The 15,185-nt window shown below is 33.3% G+C and overlaps 1 pseudogene; it reads right to left on the bottom strand.

Moving 5' to 3' along the window:
- Nucleotides 1-5,767: 5,767 nt before the first annotated feature.
- Nucleotides 5,768-7,989, bottom strand: LOC149567119 (sulfate transporter 3.1-like; annotated as a pseudogene).
- Between the last annotated feature and the right edge of the window lie 7,196 nt (nucleotides 7,990-15,185).

Below are 15,185 nucleotides of genomic sequence, written 5' to 3' on the forward strand. Positions count from 1 at the left end.
ATTGTCTTTTTCCTAAGAAAATCTTACCATTTGTCCTAGATATTTGTTAATCACATATGGTGGTATCAGGGACAAGGATCATTCTTAAGCATCCTTTGTACACGGTCTTTAAGTTTAGGATGGGTAACTATATTACAATAATTTTATGGATTTCATTCAAGCTTGTGGTTTTCGTCAGTCCCATTATTTAGTTTTTCAATTCTTTTTGTTTCAAAGTTCTAACCATAACATTTATTATCCAGCAACTTTCTAATTTTCCCTTTTTGTTTTAAGATTCCATGCAAAATATTACTTGTCCAACCCTAAGTGTCCACAAACATTGTCTAGAGAAATGATTATGGTTTGGTATACATGTCAATTAGCTAGTCTAAGCCCTATACGCTCAATTGGAAGTGGACCAAGGAGAGCTTCCAAAGAGTGGTAATAGCTTAGTTGGCTATAAAATTTGGAAGATCTACAAACCTATTGACTACATAAAAAATCAACAGCCTAATTGGCTGTAAAATGTCAATGATCTAACAGGTATGTGCACCAAATTCACATGGTCAACTTTCCTCTCCTGCAAAATATATCCAACTAGGCTTCTCTAGGGCAAGTTGTTTTTGAACAGCCAATCCTCAAAAAATTGTTTATAACCCTTGAGAGTTCCATGATATAAACTTCATTTAGTCCATTCATGGGACTTCTAAGAGAGATGATATCACCTAACGAGTCAATTGCCTAGTTGGCTACAATTTTCCAACAATGTTAACATCCATGTGGTAAAGCAAAAAGATCAGATCAAGTCAATAAAATGGCTCATGCACTAGTTATTTTGAAGGATCCAATAGAAGAAGTGTTGAAGGATAACAAAGGAGGATATATAGATGAGAATTGGAGTAATTGTAGCTGAGTCAAATTGTGTTCAATTTTTTTACCATCAATATTTGGAATCACACTCCAATTGATTCTTGTGCGATTCAAATCATATGCTTGCCAAGAAATTTCCCACCTGCAAACTGGTGATTGAACATAACAAAGTCCCCTACCTCCATTTTATTTCCCTTATTTTTGTTAATCATTAGAGTTAACTTGATTTCCCATAATTAAACACTATTAATGATCAAAGTTAAGCAATTAACAAATGTCAGAGAAAGCATGAAGAGATGGAGATGTTGATTGCTTCAGTGCATGACATCACTTACATCCAACATTTGAGAGAGTCTAGTTGAATTAACTTGGAACAACTTCTCAAGATTAAAGTAGAAAAAAAGGCTTCTGAAGTTTGAAAGTAAATTGAGTGCATGTATCTGAAATAGGGGGGATGATTAGATGATGTCCCCACATGGGTATAGGTTAGAACAATTGGAGTAATAGGTTAGAATAGTTGGAGTAATACTAGCCACTTTCATGTTTAGAACATATGTCAAGGCCCCACCTATTTCACCAATTTCACAATGGGCATCAACCAGACAGTTATACAAGTTTTACATCCTTTGGCATGGAGTTCTCTATTCATAAATATTCGTACTCTATATCTGCTAAGAAAAGTTAAATGTATTTGTGACTGCATTGCTGTCTCCCTTTGTTATAGAACACAACCAATAGTGAGCAACGATGAAAATAAGTGTACAAATAGCCATGGCATGCCACATTTGTTGCAATTATTGTACAACTAAGGATTTTGTATTTCCCTTATTTAAATTGATAATGCAAATGTACTTTAAGAGTTTATGTAGCTTGAAAAGCATAAATGAACTACTTTTAGAATTTGCAAGAACAACCAAAAATATATGCACCAAATACATATTTATTGTGAGAAAGTTTAAATAAATATTCAACATCTATAAACACAAAAGCTTACTAAAGATTTATTAGTTTTAAAAGTATTAGTGTCATTGATGACATTTTAAAATTCAATACTCAATGAGTTGTCTGAAATTCAAATTCAAAATATGTACTAAAAAAATAAGGAACTAGATCCCCACAAATATTGAGACATTTGATCTCTGTTAATAAAAAAATGAATCAAGTCACTTGGATCGATTCCATTAGTATTTGGTGAGTGCGATGGAGCATGGATGGTTACATCTTTAATGTGCACATTGATGCATTCACTATAAATGTCATTCAAATTAGAATATTATAATGATATTTGATTAAACAAATTATCAAATAGATAACAAGATTCTACAGAGAGATTGGTGAATAGCATATGCTAGTAATGAAAAGTTTTCACAAGCATACATAAACCATCCATAGTACAAACAAAATAACTTGAATGCAAACCTGCAGTACACTAGATGTATATTCTAGAATGGTGAATTCAAGAATGTTAGATTTGAGATGAGGACATCAATTGAATCTACCACCTCAACAAGGTGAAGGCGGGTGTAACCTAGAGTATGATTATGGTACCAATCCCACCAAATAGATCCCTGCCCATCAATAGTACCATTTTCACCTGTGAAAATGAATATGCGAAGAAAAATATTAGAAGTATAATAAACTAACCAAACACATATAAAAAATTTGAACCAATGGCCTCCACAACCATCTAATAGTAGCACCTTTTGATAGTTGATTGCTCATTCTAAGCAAGAGGGTAAATTAAGCATCAATAAAGATAAGATTTCATGATCTAGAAATTTAAGATCATGCTATAGAAAGTACATCCCACCTGTTATTACAACATTTGTCACATTGAATGCAGTTATAAGGGCACTATGAAATCAGAAACCATAGAAAATGAACATGAATTATGTTTGAGTAAGACCATTCTATTGAATTCTATAAACATATATGCATACCTAGAAAGGTATTTAAAATTAAATACAAAAGTAACAAACAAAACTAAACATACCACAACAATGTTATCAAATGAAGGCTACCTTTAAACATCAGATACTCACACGCTGCTTTCTCTGCTACCATCTTTGAATAGCAATACCAATTTTGAGCACCAAAAGAGATAGAGGAGAAATTAGTTTAATAAAGTTGGGATATGGAGATAAGTTTACAAGTCTTTCTATGGTATACAAAAACAAAGTAAATGGGTTACCTTGGTTTGGATGCAGTAATGAAGGTTGCTCCGGTAGTCCTCATCCACTATGGTTTGTGGATTTCTTATAAGGTCGAGGTTGTTCAGAGAAACTATCTAATGACTACTGCAAACTAGAACACTAAGGAGGGCTATAATTACCTAATTACAAAATAGCTAAGACCAATGACAAACATCTATTCAAAATAAGGATTGTTGTTTGTATGGTGGCTTGTGGATTGCAACACCATCAGTTATGATAGGAGAGAAATAGACACATTTTAAAAAATAAAAGGATAGGATAGGAACAACTTACCAACAAGATGGAGGCTGCCATTATCGAGGCTACCATTATTGTGATTCCTTGGTATGTTAGTTTGAGCTTCACTTGGTTTTGAGAATACTATAATATTCTCTACTTAACAAGGCCAACCACGTGAAGGTGGAATCTCATCTGGCCTCACCCCCGTCCCCATAACATCAATTTAAATTACCCATTATCATCTAATTACATACTTCATTCATTCATTCATCCATTTATGAACTATAACATTCAATCAATACAATCACATAACATTCATTAATATGATATAAAATTCATTAATATAGAATACTAACATTCATTAATATGATATAATGCTTGCAGGTAAACAAAATAGGGGTGAGTCAAGGTTTGAATGTTTGAGTCAAATAGTTGATGACTTCTTCTTATGATTGGTAGGTCAAAATGTCATGAATTTTCTCAATGTTAATCTAAGAAGGAAAACCTAGTGATCTCTCATGAAGAAGAAAAATGAGTAAATGGGCACTTGACATCTACAAAAAGTGTTGCATAGTGAGTTGGTTGGAAATGTTGCATAGTGAGTTGCAAAGATTTGGATTACACCACATTGAATTATCTTGTACCACATCAAGTTGCAATGGTCTAGTTCTCAAAACTTCAAAATCAAAGTCTGTCTTAGAATCAAGGATGACTATGTACGTAACTAATGTTGATATGATCCTTGTCCCATTCTACCAATCAGAGGAAGCCATGTACACGACCATGCAAATGCCTTTTAATATTCGTTGTCATGTGATGTTTTAACAATTAGTTGAGAAGTAGTTTTCATTATTATTTTTTAGATCTACCAGTTACAACAACTTTCCAAAAAAATCATGTTGAATGCATGTAATGTTATCAACTAGAATTATATTTGGTAATCATTCATTTAGTAGGAAAGAAAAATTTGTTTACAAGGCTGCAACCTTTATAATGCAATGCATTATTGTGCTATATAAAATATTATGAGTCTCTAAATTACTAAAATGTAATCAATCTTGGAGAATTTGAATGGTATATTTATTTTTTGTTTGTTTTTACCAGTGCTATGTTTTCTATAAATGTATGATCTTATCATGTGTTTGTTGTTGCATTTTCAAAATCTACACAGAATTTGATTTCACTTTTCTAGTTGATGAGATCTTTGGGTTAAACCACCTGCCTCTTCCCCCAGCTTCCTCTCCTCCATCAATAGAGCACAAATTAAATAGACTCTAGATTCCAAAGGGGAATTCACACTAAACTTTAAATGGAACTGCAAGAGGCAAATCATTACATTTGAGTGTTGGTAGTGTTATTAGGGATAACCATAGTACAATAATAAAGGTAGCTTCCAAGAAACTCCCATCTCAAACAAACCATAAAAGAGAGGCAAATACTCTTCTCCATGTTCTCCTTTTGGCTAAATCATGTATCATTCAAAAGATTTATATTGAAAGATACTAATTATTATCATCCTTTGTATGCACAAAAGGCATTCAACAAGTTGGAGGCTTAATAACATTATGGGAAAAGCTTGGGATATTTAAGGTAGCTTTCTCAAATAAAATATTGCCAATTGCTACCTGTAGAGAAGAAGGTGGTAGACCTTTTATCTAACATTGGTATCAATGAGAGAGGATCTAATTACTAATGAAACCATGCAGCGTTAGTCTCACTAAATTCTTTTCCATTCACTGAGTCTGAGTTTAGATGGTTAGCATTCTTAGAGACAATATGGGGGCATCAAGGTAACATTAAAGGTATTGATTAGAAAGATATTGAATATAGAGAACTTCATTAATGATTTAGGTGACAAGCTAGCAAAAGCCACTAAGGCCATCAAGTTCCTATGACATTGGGTTGACTAGTCAAGTTGGAGAATGGAGAAAATACCACCTCCTTCTTTAGTTCAAATAGCATAATTATAACATAGAAACTTTTGAAACTTTTGTTATTTATTAGTTGTGGAAGATACACACTCAACCTCTCCAATACACACGAGCATACAACAAACAAAATTACTCACTTTGATTGCCTAAATTAGCATCAATTTTGAAGAAATAAGACCCAAATTGTTGCATGGAGTTAGAAGAAAAATATGAGTCCTTCCATTTGATTCTCAATAGTTTACATTATGCAAACAAAGAAGACTTCGCCCTCTTTGAAGTTATCAACATTCCTTCTTTAACATTTAGACTAGTAAGGTACTTTTGTATGATAGTGGCAATATAATTCATCTAATCTTCTGGTAAGGTCCATGAAAATTGAATGTAATGCTTTGGAGTGCCTTGTTATCTCAACTATTTTATTTCCTTGTCTTTAAATAGACAAAGAAAAACTAAAAAGTCTCAAAGATTATCTTCCTTTGAGTTTGGATCAAGTTTTATCACTCAAGCTGTTGTTGTATTAAGAACATTTAGTTCATCTTTGCCTCCATGCATTTCTTATTTAGGAGCATTTAGGAGAAAATTGCAAATTGTCACACCATCAAAAAAAGTGACAAACAACCAGTTTTGGCCTAGAAACTCTATAAACTTTTCCTTATTGAATTTTTCCATCAAATTCACATGAGGATTGGTCAATGCTAGCTGAAACCCATATAAGCTCAACTAAGTAGAATATTGTCTTATATAAGGACATACTTCTCCTATGAAAACATTGTCTCTTTTGAAAAAACTTATTTACTGACTTTAAAATCAATTGTATGTTTCTTATGTAATTCCATGAACCTTGTACCAATGATATATTAATTGAAGTTAAAAATAGATATGATCTGTCACCTGAAGATGCTTGTTATCAAGGACCCTCTTAAGCTCTTGCAACATTCTAATTCTACCAATGTCAATGTTGGCCATAGCTTCAAGAATGAAAATAGAGGAGTCCATCAGTTGAATGTAGTTTAAACTCAATGTGCTAGAATTTAGAGTATGTAGAGTTTATTAGATCGTCTGAAATCCCCATCAAAAGGTAGATCGTGCTGAAAAAGTTAACATATTTTCATATGAACTATTTAAACATGTTTTTATTGGTGCAAGTAGATCATTTGGGATCACATAAAATGGTAGATGAAGATTTAAAAATTAATATAGTTTCATATGAACTACTTAAACAAGGCAATTAAATCTGACCCACATGACACTAAATATCAAATCGGGAAATTGATTCATCTGAAAGCAAGCTCTTTCATGGGGTGGTAACAAATAATGAGATTTATACAAGTAGAAGAAATGAATGGATTTCACAACTTAAAGGACATATCCAAAATAACATACTGTAAAATATCTTCTTTAACCCGAAGATCCTTTTCATCCTCTATCCATCTCATTATAGCCTGTGTTCATTGGCAGATCATGATATGTAAATATGTTTGATATGGCCATTTTTTCTATAAATATACTTTATGAAGATAAAATGTGTAAGATCATGTACTATGTTTTATTAGAAACTTGTGGGTGTAAACCATTACTATGAATGATTAAAAATTTTCTTAAAATGAATTGATTCTTGAAGATGTTATTTACAATGTTTGATTGATAAATAGATAACTAACCTTTCTCTTAAGTAGTTTGAGTTGGCAAAATATATTGTAGAATCCATGCGTAGAATGATAATTCGTGGAACTCTTATGGCATCTGTATACTACTCAGCATCTCTGTATATTGTGGTGTTTGGGATATTTCCAAAAGCTACAGTACAAGGCCTTGAAATAGTCATTATCAATCTTAGTATAGAAATGACCACCTGCAATGAAAGGATGTAAACTTTGTTAAGTAAAGCAAGCACTTCATTAATTATTTTACCAGTTTATTTTAAGAGGTACTAAATTCAAAACTAATACTGTCGAAACAAATGTAATGTATACTTCTTTTTTCGTGGGTCCCTAGCAATGAAATAATAAGAATTATCAGCATACTGGCATGATAAGACCTATCTCAATATCTCCAAAGAAAGGTCCCATGTAGACTAAGAAATCAATTTTGTCCACCTGCCAGAGATGATAAGCTCCAGGGATATCAATTAAGCCAAGCATGGCTGAAATTGTAATGGAAGAAAGGACTACAAGGGGAGTGTAGTGAAAGAGTGGAGTCAAGAAGAGGAGAGTTAACATCACTCCAATGTCCATCACAATGTTTGATACTACTGTCTTGTAGCTAGCATTGAAGTTAAAAGACACCTGCACAAACCTCACGTATAGTAAAGCAAAGCTATTCAGTACTAAAAACACAAAAACTTTAGTACCATGCTAAGTTCAAAACCTAAAGCTTTAGGAGTCCAAACAAATAAGAAGCCCAAAGACTTACCCGTTGTGAGGTAGCAAGAGAAACATGGACCTAGAATGTTCATCATGCCAATTGCAATCATCTCCTTATTGCCATCAATATGGTAGTTCTTAATGAACCCAAAACTTCTACCAATTGCTATTCCTTCCTATTATTTATGTCACCCAAATCAACCTAAATGAATAATCAATTGTAAGTAAATATAATAAGAGAGGAGTAATGGTTACACTAAGTGTGACAAGCCCACTTATCAGTCTTGTTGTTACTATAGTCTTTAGATATTTTCCATCAAAGACAAAATCATTGATAGTCACTGGATTTAACCCACTTTTCAAATGACCAACCTGCTCAAGCCAGATAAAAACATTAGATGTGGCCCAGCACATAAAAACTATGCTGTCAATATTTAACTAGAAATGGCATATTAGTATTGTCACTAAAATTAGGGTGGTTGTTGCATCAAAAGATCAATGCCCAATAATAGATTCCTTAGACATGAGTTGCTCCTCTTAAACGACCACAAAAGATGGCAGCATTGTTCTTAATAAACATATGCAGTCTTAAAGTGGTTCATTGGGAAGACTATTAAAGGTAAAATCACTATAAGGAAGTAGTCAACAAGAAGTCATGAAGGACTGCTAGAGCACAATACAATCAAAAAGCACCATGCACGTAAGGAGCAATGGAGGTGAAAGGAACAAAGATTTAAAGCTATGAGCAAAATTTAAGAGCCCCATCATTTTTTCCAATCAAGGTCACAACTAAGAAACAACTTTTCTTGAGAATAAGATGGATCAAGTGAACAACATGCCAAAACACTAATTTTTGAATGTTAGAGGAGCAACAATTTGGAGGGTAGCACAAAAACAATGTTTATGACAGTCATATCTCAAAACGAGGATCACCTATAGGCAAAATAATCAAAGACAGAGAGGATCATTACATGACATTCATCTTAACACAAGCTTGACCTATAGGGCCAAATTGCCATAAAGATGGAAAAGATTATCAACTATTGATAGACCATCTAATCAATACTAGTGCATGAAATCTATAAGGAGTAGTCATTATGCTTTTAATACCATGAAACAATATAGAAAAATAAGTGATAGACTTTTGTAATATGATGCATCGATGTACAATAGTGGCAAGCACCATGATTGAGTTTCAGTGAAGGGGATCATTCAATAGGTAGATAACAACCTACTAAGGTTTTGTATGAGCTTTGACAAGGTAAAAGAGAATAACCAACTGACATCCCACAAAAAGAGGATTTGTGACAGTGGTAGATCATGTTTAGGGGATGTGGTAGATTTACAAGTAGTGGTGCCATTGAAAGTGCATAGTATATGACTTAATGCTAATATAAGAAAGAGTTGTTTTTTAGTACCTAAAAATTAGGTTTTTTATATAATGAAGTTGAGCAAAATCTTCTAAGGACAATTTTAGGGTGCAAATATCAAGACTCGGGTAAAAAGCATGTGATGAAAGTCCTAGTAATAGTAGAGATTATAAAACCTCCAGATAATCACAATGAAGAATATATTACAAACCATAAAGAGTGATTTAATTACAAGTCAAAGCTTGCTTACGATTGCTTTCTTTCTTATAGTTGAAAAGAGCTGCTATGAGAAAAAATGGTCACCAAAGTTCACCTAAAATCTTGAAATCCCCAAACCACCAAAGTTCAGTTGAGATATGGTCAAAAAGGGCTACTATGAGCAAAAATGGTCACCAAAGTTCATCCAAAATCCCAAAATCTTGAAATCACCAAAGTTCAGCTAAGATGATGATTCAAATCTCTATAAAATCTATCATTCATCATCTATCACTGGCATTGAAGCCTTCCACACAACCCAATTGATCGATCAATCACAAGTCCCCTCAAACGCCCTTCCCTTACGAAATCACCAAAGTTCAGCTTGCAAAATCAAGGGTAATGAAAAAAATATTAAACTCAAATGCAGGCTCGACCTTCTTTATCAAAATTTTTTGGTCGAAATTCTATTATGACCCAAGTTGGTCAAAATTTGACCAACTTGGGAAAACTTTGGATATTTTCAACTTGGGCAAACTGATGTTGGTTGAAATTTCAACTAAAGTGGGAAAATAATTTTTTTTGCAACCAACGCGGAAATGAAATCAAAAAATAAGGAGGATTCATAGCTTTGGTCAAAAAATTTAGCAAAAAAATGGGTGCAAATGTACTAGTGGCTTGTTTCTCCTATTCTCTATTGATGTACGTGATACCTTATGTCCTAGACTTTTGTAATGTGGTTTGCAGTTGATCTAGAGAGTGGATCATAAGCCTAAGTGACTTCATTATGCTCTTATTGATCCTTAAATATCTTATGCTCCAAGTGACTTGCTAAGGTGCATGACTTTCTTGGTTTCTGAAAGACTAGGGTTACGAATTTCAATTATTTAGACAACTCACCCTTGAATGTCATTATTTTACCTTTCTTCTCTTTAACTGGCTTCTTCTCTTCTTTTAAGAGATCTCACTAGAACATGTTGTTCCTTAAGAATTGGAACCTTTCATGCTTTCTCATGTAGGTGTCTTGTCAAATTCTTGATTTGACTAATCACATCATCGTCATTCTTATAGGATGTTCCTTCAGAAAGTCTTTTGAGTATGTAATGGGCATTTACTAGAGTGGTATCTTGATCATACCTCTTGTTGTTCAACTTCATCATATTGTACTTTTCTATAAGTCAAGCATATTTGTTAATTTGTTTGAGTTCATCTAGCGAACTCAATTTCCCATTTCTTTAAGTCATTCTTTAAGATCCTACATCTTTGGATCTTGTACTACATCAACATCATAGAGTTTTACTTCATGTTCAATTGTTAATGAGTCTTTTGGTTCTAGGGATTCTTGTATATTGTTGTTCTTCTTCTTGTTACCAAATTCATCTGAATATCTTAAACTTTTTTCTTTGGCCTTCTCTAAGGTCCGTTTGGTTTGTGGAAGATGACAGGAATTGTATTTTTCAAAATTTGGATTTGATAATTTTTATGTTTGTTTCAAAATTGGCAAAATGGAATTAGAATACTACACTTCTAATTTTGTCTCAAAACTAGGTTTTTCGACTTCCTAGTAGCAAGTAGAAATTATAAATCAAAACTTGATTATACTTTTTGAGGAGTGTAAAAAAAATAGATTGGACCACTTTTTGGAGTCTACCTACAACTCTGAGCTTACACATAAAAACATGTCTTCCCACACATCTTCTGAGTGAAACAAATGGTTCAAGTAAAATCCCAAAAATAGGAATGAAGATTTGCAAAACCTTGATTTGGCTAAATCGAGAATTGTAGAAATCTTGATTTTTTCAATTCCATGAACCAAACAAACCCTAACTTTTTAACACTTCTCTATCCTTTCGATGGTGTTGTTGACAGTTGGGAATCCATTGGTGTCTTCTCCTATTGAGTGGATGATAATTTCTCTCAACTCTGTGTTTGCTTAGTATTTGTTACCTATTCTTCACCTTTTTCTTTAGGCAAGTCCATTGTGGGCATTTGGGTATCACCCATCCCATCATCTATTTCCTTTTCTTTTGTTCTTTCTTCCTTCCTTCCTTGTTTGGTTGCTTATGTGTGACTGGTTGCATTAAGAACTTCTCCTTCTGCATCCTTTGGACAATAGTCCAATGTGGTCATGTAAATGATACTTGGGTGACCTTCACTCATTTAGGTATCATATTTTTGTTTCTCCTCTTCTACTGGTGTGTTGTGGAGGGTCGTTGTGTCTCTCCACTTTCTTTAGGCCCTTTGTTCAAGTCATGGCTTATTTGTATTCTCTTCTTGACCTATAGACCAAGTTTCTCCGTAGTTCTCTTCTTTGAGCACCTCGGACCTGTAGTCTTGGTATCCTTTAGATTTTCCTTTACCTCTTGTCCTTTCCCTTGCTTCTTTTCAAATCTAACCTTTTCTTGCTCATATACTTGATGTCAACAATTTCTTGGCATTTGCAAATGCATCCCTCTTGAGACCTATAATAATTAGAGATATATTCTCTTGTGAACTAGTGTTTCATCTACATGACTCCACTAACTTTGTTATGTCCTTTCTTATATTATGTCTAAGCTTAGTTAGAGCAAACTCTATCATATTCTTTTATTCTAGTATGGCCTTGGACCATATCTCCTTGATTGTCACATTATGTTCACGTGGAACCTGTGACTCTATTATGACTTATGTTATGTTGAACACTCTCAAAATCACAAGTACAACTTTCACAAGTTGGTTTCTATTTTTTTTCTTGAATTTTGTAAATCTATTTTCTAAAGTACTATAATTTCCATTATTTTCTATAACTTCAAGAATATGCTTGAGTGAAAGCTTCTTACCTTCCTTTGGAGATTTTAGACTTTGTATATTAGACTCTTCTTCTTTGGATTATTCTTCCTTCAACCGGATTGGAGGTTTCCTCTTAATGTTCTCTTGTTCCTTCCTCTTGGAGGTCTCCACTTTTGGGGGCTTGGTATTAGTAGGCTTCTTCTTGCTTGATGCTTCTTTTTCACCTTTAGATTCAGGTTTAGATGAAGAGTCATCTTTCTTGTCTGGTTGAGGACTCTCTTCACTTTCATGGATTGTTTCTTCTTTAGCCTATTGCACAACTTGTCTTGTGCCCTTATTTTCATCTCCTTTAAGACTTCTTCTATCTTCCCATTTGGCTCTTTTCTCTTCTCTTCAATTACATCAAATCTTTAATGCTCCTTATCAACAAGCATTGCTAATAGTTGGTCAATGACCTTCCTAGTTGAGTCTTTCTCAACCTTATAGGGCAATTCAGTCAACCAATGAGATAGTTATTAGACTACCTATGTTATGCACCTATATATGCTTTCCAAGAAAAAAATGCTTCATTTATAGTCCTTGGTCAGATTTCATGGTATCCTCTTCCTTCTTTGCATATCAGATTTAGATTTATTGAAATACCTATCAAGCTTGTCTAGGGTATTGTTGATCATCCTATTGTACATACTCATTACTTGAGTTGTAATGTAGCTCTTATAATTCCACCATAATTTCTTGTATTTAGGGTATTATTCCTTGAAATATTAAAATATACGCACCAGTATTATGCCAAAATTGAATATATGTGCAATGTTATGATTCTTTATTTTCATCACATTATCTAGTAGCTATCCATGCAACCACCCACTTAGGTTAAGTGGGTATTTCTCCATTATGATTTGGTGCACTCTATGCACCGCTCTGTTGGGCACACTATTTATCCAGATTAACTAATAAAGCATGTTTGCAATCACCCTTACAATAAAGTGAACTTTCTTACCTATAACATCCTTCAGTAAGCACATTCTGCCACCATGATGGCATCTAGTCAAATTTACCACTTATATTGGCTTGTTCTCGTGAATGGTCATCTCTCTTGAACCCTGTGATACTCTAGATCATTCCCTTTGTGATCTTATAGGGCTTGTGAAGACACATATACTCTTCATGCACTCTTCTGAGCACAAATCTCACCTATTCATCCTTGAAGAAATTAGGGATATCTACTACTTGGCTAGGCCTATTCCTTCTAGGTCTTTGAAACCTAATTTTCATTGATTATTCTCATGAAACTACTCATGCTATAATGCCTTGCTAGGGAGCCCAAAAGAAATTAACCTAAATTTTCACTAAGTTTTCAAAACATTTTTTTAAAAGATTAATCAACAAGAGATAACACAACAGAAGCAATAACTCACATACATACAACCATCCAAAACAAATTACATCTCTTAAGGGTTCGATGACGTTGCATCACATGTATAAGGTTATAATATTAAATCTAACACATAACCAAAATCCACATCATGGATAACCACAAGTACAAATCCAATGAAATAATATACAATTAGATAAGATGCAACTTGGCATAACCAGAATGCATAATCATCCATTGTACATGTCATAGGGTACGAAAAACTCAAAGAATGTACATCCTAATAATAAAATTTAATACAAAAAAAATATAAGATTAGAAAGAAAGGAACAACTATACAAGTACATCCAGCAATGACATCCACCTGTCGAATCTCAATGGTATAAGAAACTCTACCACTTGACCTTGTGGAACCCAAATGGACCACTCCTACCATGCTGAGGAGATAATCTCAAGTCCCATATGAATATCAATCCACAAGTTATAACCAACATATAGGTCAAGGAAAAGTTGATAGAAATCTATCTCAAAGGTATTAAGACACAAGTAACATCTAAACCTAGAGGCAACAAAGACATGTAAGAAATCTACGATGTAAGTGGCAAGTGTCATCGCATGAGCCAACTCAAAGGTTACTTTGGCAGCCTCTCTAGACTCTACCCCCCTAGTGTCTCTATATGACATCAATATCCTTTCGTACAGACAAGGCATTCTAATGAAGCAAGGTCACAACAAAGCATCATCTCTACTCTCATCCTAGCTTGTACTAGCACTCAAGGCATGGGCGAAGAAAAACACCAACTCTTATTAATTCATTTTAAACCCATTTAATGAAATGTTATCACTTATTAATACAACTTGAAATAGGTTACCCATGCAGCCTCTTTAGGGCTCAAACCTTTATTGCAAGCCACTTCAGAACATACACATAAATTACCTACCCTAAGCTCATGAAAGTACAATCCATAAAATCACAATTTCCACCTCAGTCCTTTACAAGGAACTAGAAAGCACCTAAAGACAAATTACAATATTCACCTCAGTCCTATGCAAGCAACTAGAAAGCATCTATAGATAAATCACAATAATCACCTCAGTCCTATACAAGCAATTGGAAAGCACCATAAGATAATCAATAAAAAACTCGAAGGTTACAACAAGAAAGTCACAATAATCACCTTAGTTCTATATAAGAAATTGGAAAGCATCAAAGGATAATTGATTGAAAACTTAAAGGTTACACCAATAAATCACACCATTCTCCTCAGTCTTATACAAGTGACTGGAAAGCACTAACAAGCAACTGATCAAAACTCATCATAGAAATATGTGGTACATCACCATGGTCAGGTATAAAAGATTGTGACCAAATAATAACCATAACACCATATAAATATTGATCCATAACTTAAAGATCACATCACAAAACCATGATATCACATGACATCATAAAACAATAACTCCTAGGCCTTTGGTAAATATCATGACTGGTCAACATTCTAAGTCAAACCCGAACCCCAACCCAGTAAACCAAACATCACATCAAATATATAACAAATGTAGTTTCCTAGTTCATTTGATTTTGAAAATAAAAAGGTTCAATTTCCACAATTGGTTTTCAAGTTCTCATTCTTCATTAAAAATATACCCTTAAAAGTCCTTTACTAATAAATTATAGTTTCCCCCTCTATAGATAAAAAGATCATTTAATTAAATCAATATTAGATTTACAATAAATAATTCAATTATACCTTGTTGAATTAAAATGAAAAACAATTTCCAAATCTTGTAATTAATTAAACTAAGTATGTTTTTAATAAATATTATTAAAATTAAATAACCATTAATAACTATTAAAATAATAACTATTAATTATTAATAAAATAATAATAATTTATTAA

Source organism: Cupressus sempervirens, chromosome 3 (assembly GCF_028749045.1).
Source record: "Cupressus sempervirens isolate cs-2001-9-10 chromosome 3, ASM2874904v1, whole genome shotgun sequence".
NCBI classification, from domain to species: domain Eukaryota; kingdom Viridiplantae; phylum Streptophyta; class Pinopsida; order Cupressales; family Cupressaceae; genus Cupressus; species Cupressus sempervirens.